Source organism: Ursus maritimus, unplaced genomic scaffold, assembly GCF_017311325.1.
Source record: "Ursus maritimus isolate PB19 unplaced genomic scaffold, ASM1731132v1 scaffold_7, whole genome shotgun sequence".
Taxonomy (NCBI): Eukaryota; Metazoa; Chordata; class Mammalia; order Carnivora; family Ursidae; genus Ursus; species Ursus maritimus.
Window position 1 is genome coordinate 2,533,738 of NW_024426885.1, and position 14,961 is coordinate 2,548,698.

Genomic DNA, 14,961 nt, shown 5'->3' on the forward strand with positions numbered 1-14,961 from the left:
AGGACGAGGTGGCAGGCCTCAGCCCAGGGCACGCTACCCGGCTTCCACAGATCAGACATGAAGTCAGAGGTGGTCAGATACAGAGGCACCCAGAGAACCAGGAGGAAATAAGGACCGATCCTCTGCAGGTGAGCTAACACAGAGCCTGCCTAGACAGCCAGGCACAGGGCTTGTGTCCCTGTGCAGGCTGGGCCTCTATTCAGGGCTGGATCCCATCTGCCGCATCCCCAGTTTCTCGGGACGACCTCGTACAGCCAGTATCAACAGTTCCCCACGAACAGGGACCTCCAGAAGAAGCGAGCCTGTACAGAGTACGCACCAGCATCAGTAACAAAAGCAGCTTCCAGCAGACAGGGAACTTGCAGGTGGGGGCCTGCAGATGGGGGGCTTGTCCCCTAGCAGACTAGGCCTGCAGATGGGGGGGCCCTCTTCCTTCAGATGGGCAGCCTGTCTTCCGGTGGATGGGGGCCTGCAGATGGCTGCCCTGTCTTCCTGCAAACGGGGGGCCAGCAGTCACCTGATCCCGGGCCTGGCAGGAGACGGACGGTGGTGGTCGCTTGGAGCATTTCTAAGCACCGCCCCCACCTTGTGCAAGCCAGGCAGAGTCCTCAAGGTTGGCACTGCCTTCGGCCCCCCAGGCAAGGCCACCCGCCGATTCAGCAGTGCTGGAAACCGTAGGGTCCTAACGTGTCAGGGGCAGCACTGAAGGCAGCTGTGGGCTCTGCTGCGAATCCTCCAGAGGAGGAACAGACGGCGTCTGACGGCAGGAGCATCGGGCGGGGCTGTGAGGCGAGGCGACCCCCCAAGCAGGCGTCATGGGGAAGACTGGGCTGCCATCCTGGCACCCACGGGGCCCGAGAGTGGCCGATCGTGCTGATTAATCCCTGGTCCCAAAGACACAGAATTGTCACCATCGCGCCTTCCGTGGCCTGGGCTGGCAGGATGCTTTCAGCCAGGGTTTACTACTCTTCCTCTTTTCTCCCCAAATACTTTATTTTTTCCTACTTCAGTCACTTTTTTTTTTTTTAAGTAGGCTCCATGCCCAGCGTGGAGCACAATGTGGGGCTTGAACTCACAACCCTGAGATCATGGCCTGAGCTGGGATCAAGAGTCGGACGCTTACCAACTGAGCCACCCAGGCTCCCCTTCAGTCACTGTTTCTGTAAGACCAATGCCTGATTCTATCGAGCGTGTTTAGTTGTTCTTGAGGCAGGAACAATATCCCCAGTGATGTGTCTGGGGCTCCTCCCTTCCTCACCATTGGGATCACTCCTCATAAGGACGATGTGGGGACACTGCATACAAAGGTCTGTGACAATCCTGCATTTGGGACAAAGGTCGAAAGGAAAAAAGGCCCAGAAGGTATTTTTCTTTTTTTTCCATTACATTTTTTTTTATTTTTATTATATTAGTCACCATACAGTATAACCCTAGTTTTCGATGTAAAGTTCCATGATTCATTACTTGCATATAACACCCAGTGCACCATGCAATACGTGCCCTCCTTACTACCCATCACCAGCCTATCCCATTCCCCCACCCTTCCCCTCTGAAGCCCTCAGTTGGTTTCCCAGAGTCTATAGTCTCTGATGGGTCATTCCCCCTTCTGATTACCCCCCCTTTCTTCTTCCCCTTCTTCTCCTACCAATCTTCCTGCTCCTACATTGTTGGTGGGAATGCAAGTTGGTACAGCCACTTTGGAAAACAGTGGGGAGGTCCCTTAAAAAGTTAAAAATTGAGCTACTCTATGATCCAGCAATTGCACTATTGGGTATTTACCCCAAAAATCCAGACATAGTGAAGAGAAGGGCCATATGCACCCCAATGTTCATAGCAGCATTGTCCACAATAGCTAAATCGTGGAAGGAGCTGAGATGCCCTTCAACAGATGACTGGATTAAGAAGATGTGGTCCATATATACAATGGAATATTACTCAGCCATTAAAAAGAACGATTTCTCAACATTTGCTGCAACATGGATGGGACTGGAGGAGATAATGCTAAGTGAAATAAGTCAAGAAGAGAAAGACAATTATCATATGGTTTCACTCATGGAACTTATGGAACATAAGTGTTCCACTTATGGAACAGAAAGTATTTTTCTACACCAGACCAGGGAGCCAGGTAGAAATAGGCTAGACCCAGAGTCAGAGACTTGGGAGTGCCTGCCCAGTAACGAGGTCACCTGGGGGAGTCACTTTTCCTGCCTGGCTTCCCACTCCACAAACATAAAATGATTCTGTGATTTTCTTCTACCACCAGTCAGACATGAGTGCGACGCTTTCTCCCTACTCAGCCCTATGGGAAGTCAAGAACTCAGACAGGTGTCAGGGACCTCACTGTGGGCTGAGATGTTCAATCAGAGATGTGACAGGTAGCGTCTCCCCGCTGCCATCCAGAGAGCATTCTCTCTGTGAGCAGAGAGGGCCCTGCACCAGCTACTGGCTAACCATCCACACCCTCCATGAGCCAATTCTCGACACACTCCATGGATGAAGATTCTGAGGCTCAAAGCGGATCAGTGACTTTCCGGGTCACACAGCGGGTAGACACCACGGCCAGAGCTGAAGCCAAGGCCACTCCAGGGCCAAACCCCACTCTTTTTGCCATGTCAGGTTAAGTCCACGTGGATTTATTCTCATGATAATGAGCATAATTATGATTGATTATCATCATAAGTATGATGAGAGCACACAGAAGAAGCATGACGGACACACGCAGCGAGCTCGTACTGTCAGAGGAAACGGACAGGCACAAGGTTGTGCTCTAAATTCGGCGTCAGGAAGAGAGACATTGGACAACACTAACGTCTTCACTTAAATAGAGATTTTCTGAATGAGATTTCGAGGTGGTGATAGAACCAAAGAGCCATAATCAGCAGCAAAACCAGCCATGAGAGCATGTGGGCGTGGGTGGTTTCCTGTGTCCCTCCCCCAGGAGCGCCTTCACATTTGCTCATTGGGGGTCAGACATCCCAGATTCTTGTCTGAACCAGATCAGGAATGCATCCTCTCCACGGCCACGCTCCGGAGCTGGAAGGAGGCTGCAGTCCACGAGAGATTCTAAGCCATGCGCACAAAGACTGCTCACGCCCAACCACGGCCGGCACTTAAAGAAGCAACACATGGCAAACAGCACAGAAGCTCCTTGAGAAAGCAAGAACAGAACTACCATAGGGTCCAGAAATCCTTCTCTGGGATTTGGAAATACACCAAAGGAAAGGACATGAGCGCCTCGAAGAGATTGCTGCACTCCCACACTGACTGCAGCATTACTCACAATAACCAAAGCAGGGAAGCAAGCTACGTGTCCTCCGATGAAGACCGGGCAGAGGACGTGGTGTGTCTATACAATGTACGATCACTCAGCCACGAGAAACAGAGATCCCGCCATTTGCAACAAACTTGGATGAACCTGGAGGACACTAGGCTAAGTGAAATAAGCCAGACACAGAAAAGAAAAAACAAACAGCATGATCCCACTTACATGTAGAATTTAAACACGTCAAATTCACAGAAGCAGAGGGTGGAACAGTGGTGACAGGAGCAGGGAGGTGGGGAAACGTTCAAAGGGTACGAAGAGGCAATTATGTGGGATGAGCAAGTCTAGGGATCTGAAGCTCGCCGCGATGAGGACAGCTAATGATACGGTATTGAACGCTAGAAATCTGCCGAGAGAGCAGACTCACAGGACTGTAGCTATGTGAGGAGGTGATATGTTAATTACCTCGACTGCAGTAATCTTTTCACTACATATGTGTATATCAAATCATCATGGTAGACACCCCAAACATGTATAATTCTTACTATAAAATAAAATTTTAAAAAATGAGTATCACCAAACCAAAGAATACATCAGACTTAGTAGATATTCATGGAAGGAAAGAAGGAAGGGAGGAGGGAGGGAGGAGGGAGGGGGAACGAGTGAACAGACTAAACAGGCTCCTCCTTCATCAGGACACCACTGCCCATCAGAGATTCTCCTGCACTAAGTCAGCATCCCAGGCAGCTCACCCCTCCCACTGGGCCCTGTCACCTCCCACCTGTGCACCTGTGCCCAGCAGTTGACGTCCACATCCAGTGATCCAGTAGAAACGGTTTCAATAAATCAACCACCAAACATTATTTTCTTCAATCCCCTTACAATGCTAATAAAAATGCAAAGTATTGCCATAATTAAAGTGTTAAAATTAAACCAAAATAAGTTAAATAGTTCCCATTACTCATATTATTGCTCAGGCTGATATAAAAGACAATATTGACTAACTAGCAGTCATAATGAAAATTCATCTTTTATGTACTTAATGGGTTTTCTGATATAATTCTGCTCCCCCCCAATTATTCTCAAGCAATTAAAATTTTAAGGAGCGGTCTTACTGTAGTTCACATCAGGAACCACAAGGAGAGGAGGGTTTTAGGACGCAGATGGCTAGCAGCTCAGACAGTCACAGGCGCTCCTCAAGTAGCTGTGAGAAACCCGCGGTCGGGGTCACACATACCCAGCCCTCCCCCGCCTCCTCCACACCCTCCCCACACAGAGAAGTCTCCGCTAACCATCCTCCGCCGAGATGCTACCCCCACCGGTGCTTCCAGTGTCCCACGGGGACACAGCACCCGGGGTCCTCCCGTAACAACTAGATGTGCCAGTAGAGGAGAATGCACAGTCACTCTCCGATGTTAAAACCCCATCATCCCCCACCCCTGCCCAGGCCCCAGTGACGTTAAATGGAAGTAGTGTTCCAGGGGAAACAGGAGTCCCGGCGTGAAATCGCCTCTGGAAATGGGGGGGGGGGGCTGGAGCCCGGACACTGGAGGATCGGGCCCGCGTGTCCCGGACTGCATTCCCTGCGGCTCCAGAGCGGGAGCCCCAGGGCGCCCTCAGACCCCAGCCCCGTCCCCACGGAGGTGGTTCACTCACAGCAGCTGATTCGCGGGAGCCCCTGGGGCTAAGACGACACCCCCTCCCAAATTCGGCCGCCACATCAGAGGTAGCAGGAGGTCAGCCCTAGAAGACGTCTCCAAAACGTAGCTCCAGTCTCACACCTTGCTGCCAAACCCCGCCGCGTAGGCAGCGCTAGGGCCGGGGGTCCCTAAGGGCCTGGCTGGAAGCCTGGACGCAAGCCTGAGGGTGGCAGGAACAGGCCCCATGCCGCTGTCTTTGACTTTGAGATGGATTCTCTCAGATTATCGCTTCAGGGAAAAGCAGTCAGTGCGACAGGGTCTGAAATGAGGAAAGTCAGTATGTATTTGAAATTTGGGTTCTCCTTAAAACCGCCACCGCGGTTTTGTAACAACCCTAAGTCTGTGCCAAATCAATTGCATTATTCAGTTTTATTGTTTTTCTCTCAATTAAACATTGCTGACTGGGGCCAGTTTCTCTTACGAGGGAAGAAGGGTCTAATGCACTCCCAGCCCCGGGTTACGGGCTGCTAGAGGCTTGTCTGGGCACAGTCCCAACCGCGTCCAACACCTCGATGTTTTCAACTCTGAGAACTCGCAAACACTAAAAGGGATCATCGATATCCATCGTCTCACTATAATTGTATTGATCCTAAGGGCAAGGGATTAAATTTGACTTTGAATGCTCTATAGCTTTACCGGTGCTTTTGAATAAAATTTCAGGATCTACACTGGAATCTCATGCCCCGTTCAGATATCTGGTATTTCTGGCTCAGTTGCATGCTTATTGATTAGAAATCGAGATAGTTGCTGGGGACAGTTTAGAGCCAACCATCAATCTGTAGACAGAGAAAGATGCTGGCCACACTTCTTCTTTTTTTTTTTTTTTAAAGAAGCTGTTTTCAAAGGAGATGAAGCTCCACAGGAAACAGCAAATGTCCCAGTGCAGGAAGGGGCTGAGTGACAGAGCAGGCTGTCCTCTGGTCTCTGGGCATTGGGTCTGGGGAGGGCCCCCATCGCCCAAATTGCCTGTTTGCACAAACACCGTGGTTTATGCAGTTTTCACTGGCTGAGCCTGCGGTGCCCTGGAGCCGGCCTGTGCTGAGCACTCTCTCTAATTCCACTGTGGAGGAGAACCATCTGGTCGGTGTCCTGGCAAAGCCAGCCTCCAAAGGCTCCCCATGGAAGAGACAAAGCCCCCTCCCTCCCAGGAGCTGACATGCAGCCCCTCCCCTTGGAGGAGGGACGTGGCTTCCTCCCCAGCAGCCAACCTGGGCTGGCACACCATTTTTGCCTTTGGGCATGTGACAGAATGCAGAAAGAGAGAACTCAAGATAAGAGTAAGGATCCTAGCAACAGAAGGCACGACAAGCAGTTAGGGGTGATGTGGATGAAGGTTTGTGTCCCCCCGAAGTGCGGTGTTGAAGCCTAACCTCAACAGGACAGTTTGGAGGTGGGGCCTCTGGCAGGTAATTAGGTCATGAGAGCAGAGCCCTGGTGAATGGGGCTAGTGCCCTTGGAAGAGGGGATCTCAGAGGACCCCCTCATCCCTCCCACCATGTCAGGACAAGGCCAGAAGATGGCCATCTGCAACCCAGGAGAAAGTACCGGCCAGAGCCAGACTCTCACGCTCCCAGCCTCCAGAACCGTAAGAAAGAAGGGCGAGTGCTTATGAGCCAAGCAGTCTGTGGTCATCTGTTACAGCACCCCGAATGCTCCAAGAAGGGCCAATAACAGAAGCTGAAATCAGCCCCATGAGGCAATGGAGGAACTGAGACCAGATAGCCCAGGAGGAACACTGAGAAGAGCACAGAGGACCTGGGATCCAGAAGAACCAGGTGGGAACCGCAGCAGGAAAGGAGCAGGCACAGCGGCATCGGCCTGGTGGGGGACCAACCTCTCTCAATGGAGGGAAAAAGCGATGTATGAACACAAAGCCCATGAACATGAGATTTGTGTGATTCTCGTTCACTGGTCAGTAAACTCGAGCACACATTTGTCCACAGCCTGGCTGTGTTATCTCAGTCAGTTGCTTTTTCCCTTGAGATCTGGAATGCCAGCTGGCTAACCCAGCCTGAGGTCAGCACAGCCCTGCCCACCTGGCCCGCCGAGGAGAGCTGCAGACTATGGGCCATGCCATCTGCTGCAGCATGACATGTGGACGTGACCCCACCACGACCCCGGACTAAGAACGTGTCCCTAAATGCCTGCTGAGGACACCAGGCATCATTAGAAACTGAATGTGGGCCATGTTCCCCGAGTTTCCGTGGGAATGCCAATACCACGTCCCTTAGGACCCTCCCTTCTGACAACACGAGGTTATGAGAACATCCTACATTCCCATTAGAATCCCCATCTTCAGAGTTTCAGAAAAGCATTTTCTGTGACATTTAGTGAAACTCTTGATGACAAAAAAAAACCTCAGGAACATGTCAATCATCAAAAAAAAAAAAAAAAGTTAACCTAGATGGAGATCCCATTCACAGAATGGGGACCCTACCTCCAATTAGCCCACAGTGAAAGTATCGATAGCAGAAAAATGTATCCAGAGTGTATAGAATATTCCATCTCATGACTACAGAAGACATGGGGAGAGGGGAAGCCCCAGCTGAACATAATATTGACAGCCCCCCATTATGAATGACCTCCAAAGGGGGCTTCAGCCCAAACAGGAGTGGATGGGGGGTCACCTCCAACATCCAATTTCTATTCACCAAAGTAGGAATTTCAAAGCAAATACAATGAAACAGTTACCTTTAAGGTTCTTTGTGTTCTGTTTGCATTGAAGAAGACCCAGCAGGTGAAAAGAGAGACGCACCATGATCCTTCCAGAAGGGGCATGCCAAGGCCAAATCTCTGGGTGATTCACCAAGAGGAACCCAATGATGCCAAGGGTTCTGGACCAGCTGAGGACAGGCATTTTGTGGCAGCTCAGTCTTAAGGAAAGAGCTTCAAAGCATTTCTGCCCAATGGATTGGAGAAGCCTGGAGAGAGAGACGGATCACCTTTCAAAAGGCAGTGGGACTTAGCTTGTTGACTCTATTTATAACATCGAAATTTAGACCAAATTAACTAGCAGCAGTCTCCAGACAAGGATTTTACAAGCTGGATTTTCCATGCTCTGCAATTCTGTCTTCTCCTTCTTTGTCCATGTCACTGCTTGTTAGCAGGGACAGAAGGAAGAAAGCAGGAGAAAAAGGTGAAATGCAAAACCAACAAAATCGATTACCCCTCCACACCTGCCATAAAAATTGGGTGGAGGAACTTGAAAGAATGGCTTTAATGAGGCTCAGGGTCATGGGTGATTCCATTGTCCCCCCAGAACAATAACCAAGACTTAATCACGTTTCCTAAACCAGAGAGGAGCTAACAGCTAGAACAATAATAAGGGGGGAATAATGGTTATTTCCTTATTAAGTACTTATTTCAATATTACTGTGTAACTATTCTATGTTTATGAATTTCAGAATTCACAAACTGATCATTTATGATCTCTGACAGGTCCAGATACAGAGGTGGAACCATAATGATTTAGGATGACATGTGTACTGACTCTGGGGCCAAGAGCAGAAGTATTTTGAAACAGCTGTTATTGTGTCTGCCATGATTTAGAAGGGAAAGGTCAATTGAGCCTTAACTACATAGGGTCATTTAATTATTTCACTAAAAGTTACATTTTTAGATTGGAAAGTATTTATAAATATTAAACAGCACAAAATAATCAAGCAATTATTCCTTTAGAATGAAATGTGCTTTTCCCCCTCCAAGCCGCTTACGAAACATATAAAGATTCAACACAGAAGCCGTGATGAGAAAATAATTTGTCTGCAGTTAGAGCTTTGGATGCAGATCCAGACCCCACCAATAATTATGGGTGTGTCCTTGGCTGAGCCGGCCTCAGCCACCTCTGCTGGCAGAGAGGGACAAGTCCCCACTGCAGGGTCTCTGCAGAGTATTAAAGTATTTAGCACAGAGCCAGGCACAGAGTAAATGCTCAATTAACAAGGAGGAGACACGACCTTCAATTTAAAACAAAATGATAACCCTTATATTTGAGATCTCCTGCTAAAGTCAGAATTTCTCTCGAAGATGAGAGTGGCATTCTCCCTTCTTTGATCCCATCCACCGCCGAGGAGCTGTCCATGCTCCAAGGTAGCTACATTTCCCTATAAGACTTCTCTAGTTCAAAAGGAAACTGGCTGGCAAGACTTGTCCTGCATGGTGGCCTTCAAAGAACAAATGCTAGTAATTCCCAGGCCTGGTCTCCCATGCTGCCCCCAAGAAACACCCAAGGCCCTGATTCTGCTGGTCCCCAGCAGGCTGGCTCTGGGCCTGGAGGTGGCCCCATGACTCAACTATTTACATCAACTTTTCTCTCCTGGAAGGACTCTCCTTGGCTGCTCAGGCAGTGAGGGTGCCCAATGCATGCAGTGGTCTCCTGCACAGAAGGGCAAGTGGCGCTCCTTGGGACTTGCCCTTCCAGATAGGTAGGAAACTAAATGCATGTATCTATTGTGTAGTGTAGGTCCTATATAGCTGCTATTCTATTAAGTGTGGGCGTGCGTGCACTCTCCAGAGTCTGATGTAAAATGTGTTGTTTGCTATGGGTCAGGTCAAAACACTTTGAAGAACTTTGGTCTAGAAGGAAGGGATTAAATCCAGGTGGTTGGCTCTCTCTTCGAAACAAGTGGGATCGTTTGTATTCCTGAAACAGCATGACTCTCTCCTCATATGGTGGCTGTGTGTGACCACCTGAGGTCATCCGATGTTCAACATCCCCTCTCATTTCCTCCTCATGAGGACATACGGCCTCCTCTGTGGACTGGTCCTTCTCATTCTCCAGAAGGTCCCTACCTGACCCAGGACTGCTGGACTCTCTCACACGTTCCTACAAAACTTCTTTCCTGCTTTTTCAAGAGCAAGCACATCTCCATCCTTCAGCGACGGGAAGGTAAGTACAAGAAGACACTAAACACCTTACTAACTACACTATTTACTCTCGTCTGCTTTGAGAACTACTTTTGCATCCTGTGTGTTAACTTTCCTCTTGACCATCATGACGAGCTCGCAGCCTGTCGCAGGTTCCACGTGTCTCCATTAGCCACAAACATTCTCCTTCCGACTTCGCCTTTCCGCACCGGGGCCAGCGATGTTCCTGCTAACTGACCCTCCGTCCTGCCAGCTCTGCTCCTGCCACTCAGGAGAGGAAACTCTCTCTGGTACAAGAGCGTGTTCCAAAGCCACCCTGATCTTTTCCTGCTTCAAGACTGAAATAAAGTCAGCGGCCTTCCAAGGAATCCTGGTTGTCTTTACTGGAAATCCCATGGGGCCAGGGATGTGCGAGGCACTGCGATGAGCGAACAGGGGTGGCCACTGCCGTTCAGGGATGGGACTGCAGCAGGCCTTCCTTTTTTAGCATTGACTTCACCTGGATGTCTGCAAATTTTAACTCTGGTCAGCCCTCCATTTTGTATAGTATGAGATGTCATCAATGCCCAAGAATTTTGGTATGCTGATGGTAAAAAGAAAATATAAAAGGAGTGTTTGGGTCCGGGGCCTATGCATGGACATACGCTACACCTGCAGGAACGTCACCTAAGGACAGGAAGATAATGGAGGCCAAACCAAGTGTGTGCATTCCTCGCCTGTCACCTGGTGGCCACCACCTCATTTGTTCATCTCATTCAACAAACCTGAGCTGTCATAAAACACACACAGGGCAGGGTAGGAAGCAGGCCTGGCTGCCAGAAAGGGGTGTCTTCAGCTCTGCCTCCCTCTGTGTCCCCCTCGCTGAACACGCCTGGCTCTCCCCTCTCTTCTTTGCTTTCGTGACTAAGACATTTAATGAGTCATTCAATTCAGCTTAATTCTCCCCATTTAGGTCACTGTCTCCTTGGGGAGGCTGCTTCGTGCTTGGAAACAGCTAGAGAAGGCTCTGGCACTGTCCCACTAGGACCTGGCCCTTCAGAGCCATCATACCAGCTGCTGGTTCCCCTCGCTTCCCCAACTGAGGCCAGAGGACAGAAGAGCCTCGCCAGTTCCCTGGGTGACAGCTGCTCGTGGCGAGGCCCAGGCATCTCGGTGACCACCCCACAGAGAGGGGATGGACCCCAACAGTTACTGCTTCCAGAAGAAACTCCAGGCCCCTCAGCCATACACGTCTCAAGGATTTTATGCACATTGGCATGTCAACCTGATGAAAAGCTACCCCAGATTCCACAGCAGCTGAGCCTGGCTCTCCATTTACTGGTCTCTTGTGGGCAGCACAAACCAAAGCTGACAAGGCCCATAGATTGTGTGAGCAAATTCACACTGGATTCTTTGGCTTCACCACAGGTCAGCAAAGTCAGCTCTGTGCCGCCGAGAGCCCAGAGAGCATCAAGTTCAGAAGACAGTCAGTCCTACTCAGTGGGCCGCTGGTCCCTCCCCGTGCACCCATGCTCACACACACGCATACACGCACACACACGTGGATGGAGAACAGTGACCTGTTCACAGACTTGCCATGCACGAAGGGTCATCACGACCACTGCCTGACCTCGGATAATTCATGTACAACACCTGCTGCCGAACCAGACATTGTGTCTCTTTTTCTACATTATTCACTTAAAAAGAGGTCAGAAAAGTCACATACGCCAGAGTTAATATTTTTTCACAAATGCTCCAATCTAAATATTCAAATGGGCTGAAGGTTGTCATCCCCATGTCAATCTCTCTAGAGAAGCAGGATGAGGCCAGTCTCCTGGCACTGCTTCCCGGTCCTCAGCCGGCATCTCTGCTGAACCCAAGACAGCTGACAGCACACCGGGTCCCGTCGCCTCTCAGGAGGAGCGGTCCTCACAGGAGAGACTGAAGCTCTCCACTTCACTCCCGTGTCTGGCCGCGCAGCTACTCATGTTTTCCCACAACAGATAAACTGTCTATTCCTTTAAAGGCTCTTCTTTCCTCAGAGAGTGTCTCCCGGGGGCACAAATGATGCAAACCTGACAAATGGCCAAATCAAGAAATCAAGAGCACTTTGGGGAGCCGGCACTGATTTTCTGCACATGGGTCAGCACAGCAGCAGGGCTGAGCGGCCGCCAGATGGAATGTTCTGTCGCTGTTAATATGACATGACAAGGCTATTTTCTTCCCCAAATAAGCTGCTAGGCAAATGCAAGAGACGTGACTCCACAGAGTGAGTCAGTGCACTGGAAAATAAGTATTAAACGGGGCAAAACAAACACTGTCTTCTGTGTTTGAGATTCATTTCCAGAAGGAAGGACAGCACTGTGAAGTGGCTTCACGACAGCGCAGTGGGCCCAACCCCACTGTGGCTCTGCGGTGAACAAACGCTTGTCCTACTTCCTTTCCATTCGTTTGTTGGCGTTGCTTTTCCAGAATGAGGTGAAGGTAAAGAATGCAAAGGTAAGCCCACTAAAGGACCACCTGACAACCACAGGCCCCTCGTGAATTTCCTGTTTCTTATTTTAGACATCACTGTTTGGTTTTGGTTTTTTGGGGCTTTGTGGGGTAACTGTGTCCCTAATTTTAGGGAGGAAAATAAACCCAATAAAAAAGGTGAAACTTGGGGTGCCTGGGTGGCACAGCGGTTAAGCGTCTGCCTTCGGCTCAGGGCATGATCCCGGCGTTCTGGGCTCGAGCCCCACATCAGGCTCCTCCGCTATGAGCCTGCTTCTTCCTCTCCCACTCCCCCTGCTTGTGTTCCCTCTCTCGCTGGCTGTCTCTATCTCTGTCAAATAAATAAATAAAATCTTTTTTAAAAAAAAAGGTGAAACTGGGATCTTCTGAATTACCTGCGGCAGAAACAGAAATGCAAGCTGGTCAATCACCATTTCCAGTGAGACTCTCTCCACACGGCGAGCTGAGAGGCTCCGAACAAAAGACCTGCTCCGTGTAAGCATTTACTGAACAGCGATGTGCACAGGCGCTGGGGTTACAAGGACAGGGGGGAGGGGCCCTGCCCACAAAGAGGTTCGATGCTAACAGAGGAAGCAGATGCAGGGCAACATGAGACAGAGTGGTGTACATGTTGACATGATGTTCCATTAACACAGGAAGAGGACAGGAGAGAGGGGATGGAAGCAGGAGTGTGGAATGATGGGGCAGAGCATGACCATCTAAGTAAGAGGGAAGGTTGAACAGGGGGCCCAGAGGTCCAGACAGAATGGACGGTGCAGCAGATTAGGTTGGGGAGTTGGCGTGGGCAAGGAAGGAGTCCCACAGGCACAGAGAGTCAGGTACAAGCCACTATTCCAGGGCCAGAGGCAGGTGTCGATGGTGGTGGAGACACAGCAGAAGAGAAAGTCAGGAGAGATACAGAATTTGATGACCAGTTGGTTGGGAGGGGAACACATGAGAGAAGAAGACTTTGAGGTTGGGTCTTACGTGGAAGTGAGTCTTTCATCCAAGACAAACAGTCAGAGAGAAAGGTCGGAATGGGAAACACGGAGTTTGGGGTGTGGGCAGGATACGGATGTGAATGCGAGCCAGGACACAGGAGACAAATCTCTGTTGGAGCTCAGCCTGGGGTGATGCAACCAACTGGGATCAGAAGAGGAGAATGTGCAAAGGTGGAAGTGGACTGTGGATGGAGCTCCATGGAGCAACAGCCCTGGAGCACTGAGAGGGAGGGGCAGGAAGGGTTGAGAACCTGAGAAAGTGAGAAAAGTTTCATCACAATTATCAGGGGGAATTGGGGGCTTTAGCTAAAGAGAGGTAGTGAAGCTGGATGTCATGCACTTGTCTGGCAATTGCCTGATTTCCCTCCAGTACTATTCAGCACCTTCAGTAAGTGAAGAAACCAAATGACTGGGTAACCCCAGCTGGGTAATAAGCTCCTTCTGTAGACTATTCTGCTAGATGTTGGGAGGAATATAGAAGATATAAAGGTATGGTCTCTCGGCTTGAGGACCCACCTCAGATTGGAGATAACACCTGCCCACACTAAATGTATTGATAACAAGAGCATGGTGCATATTCTAGAGCATGCTAAGAATAAGTTCTCTGGGGGCACTGAGGTGGCTCAGTCAGTTAAGTGCCTGCCTTCGGCTCAGGTCATAACTCCAGGGTCCCGGGATGGAGCCCTAAGTCAGACTCCTTGCTCAACAGGGAGTCTGCTTCTCCCTCTCCCTCTGCCCCTCCACCCCACTTGTGCTGTTTCTATCGTGCTCTCTCTCTCTCAAATAAATAAGTGAAATCTTTAAAAAAAAAAAAAAAAAGGAAGAAGTTCTTTGGAGAAAAAAACACACAGCAGATTGGAATTTGGAAGAATTTATAAAGGAAGAGAGATAAAGCCTTTAAGAAAATAGTGTGCTATACATCAGAAACCAGGGATGTACTGTATGGTGACTAACATAATATAATAAAAAAACATTTAAAAAAAAAAGAAAGAAAATAGTGTGCTAAGATAGCCAGAGGAGAAAAAGAAACAAGAAGCAAATATGGTAGTTTTAAATTCAACATTATGGATAACTACACTAAATGTAAATGGTCTTTTAAAAATCAATTAGAAGACAAAGATGATCAGATTGAACAAAGAAGCAGGACCAATATATATGCTGTCTACAAGAAACACATTTTAAATATAAAGACATATATCTATATCTCATCTCTATAAGTAGATATGGGATATATATTAAATGGGTTTATACACACACACATGCTAAAAGCAAAAGGATGGGAAAAGACATAATCTATAAACACTAATGAAAAGAAGGAAAGCTGGAGTGGCTATATTAACTTCAGAGAAGACAGACTGCAGAACAAGGGACAACATCTGGGATACAGAGGGACATGATGTAAGTCACCAAGAAGACGTAACAGTGCTAAATGTCCACGCACCTAACAGAGCTCACAACACATGAAGCTGCACCACTAATGGGACTGAAGGCAGAAAGAGACAAAGCTGTAAATACAGTCAGGAACTTCAACAGTCATCTCTGAGAAACGGAAAGAGCAAGTAGACAGAAAGTCAAGAAGGATACAGGAAATGTAAAGAACATTTGAGCCAATGAGACCTAACTGACATCTATAGGACACTCCACACAAGGACACATGTTT

The 14,961-nt window shown here is 49.0% G+C and overlaps 1 long non-coding RNA gene across 1 annotated transcript in view; it reads right to left on the reverse strand.

Annotated features, from left to right (window-relative positions):
- LOC121101293 overlaps window positions 1–14,961 on the reverse strand; it is a 381,066-nt gene that overhangs the window by 204,400 nt on the left and 161,705 nt on the right. The window contains exon 3 of the long non-coding RNA XR_005833280.1: window positions 7,654–7,883. This is a non-coding gene — a long non-coding RNA (uncharacterized LOC121101293). The remainder of the gene's footprint in view (window positions 1–7,653; window positions 7,884–14,961) is intronic.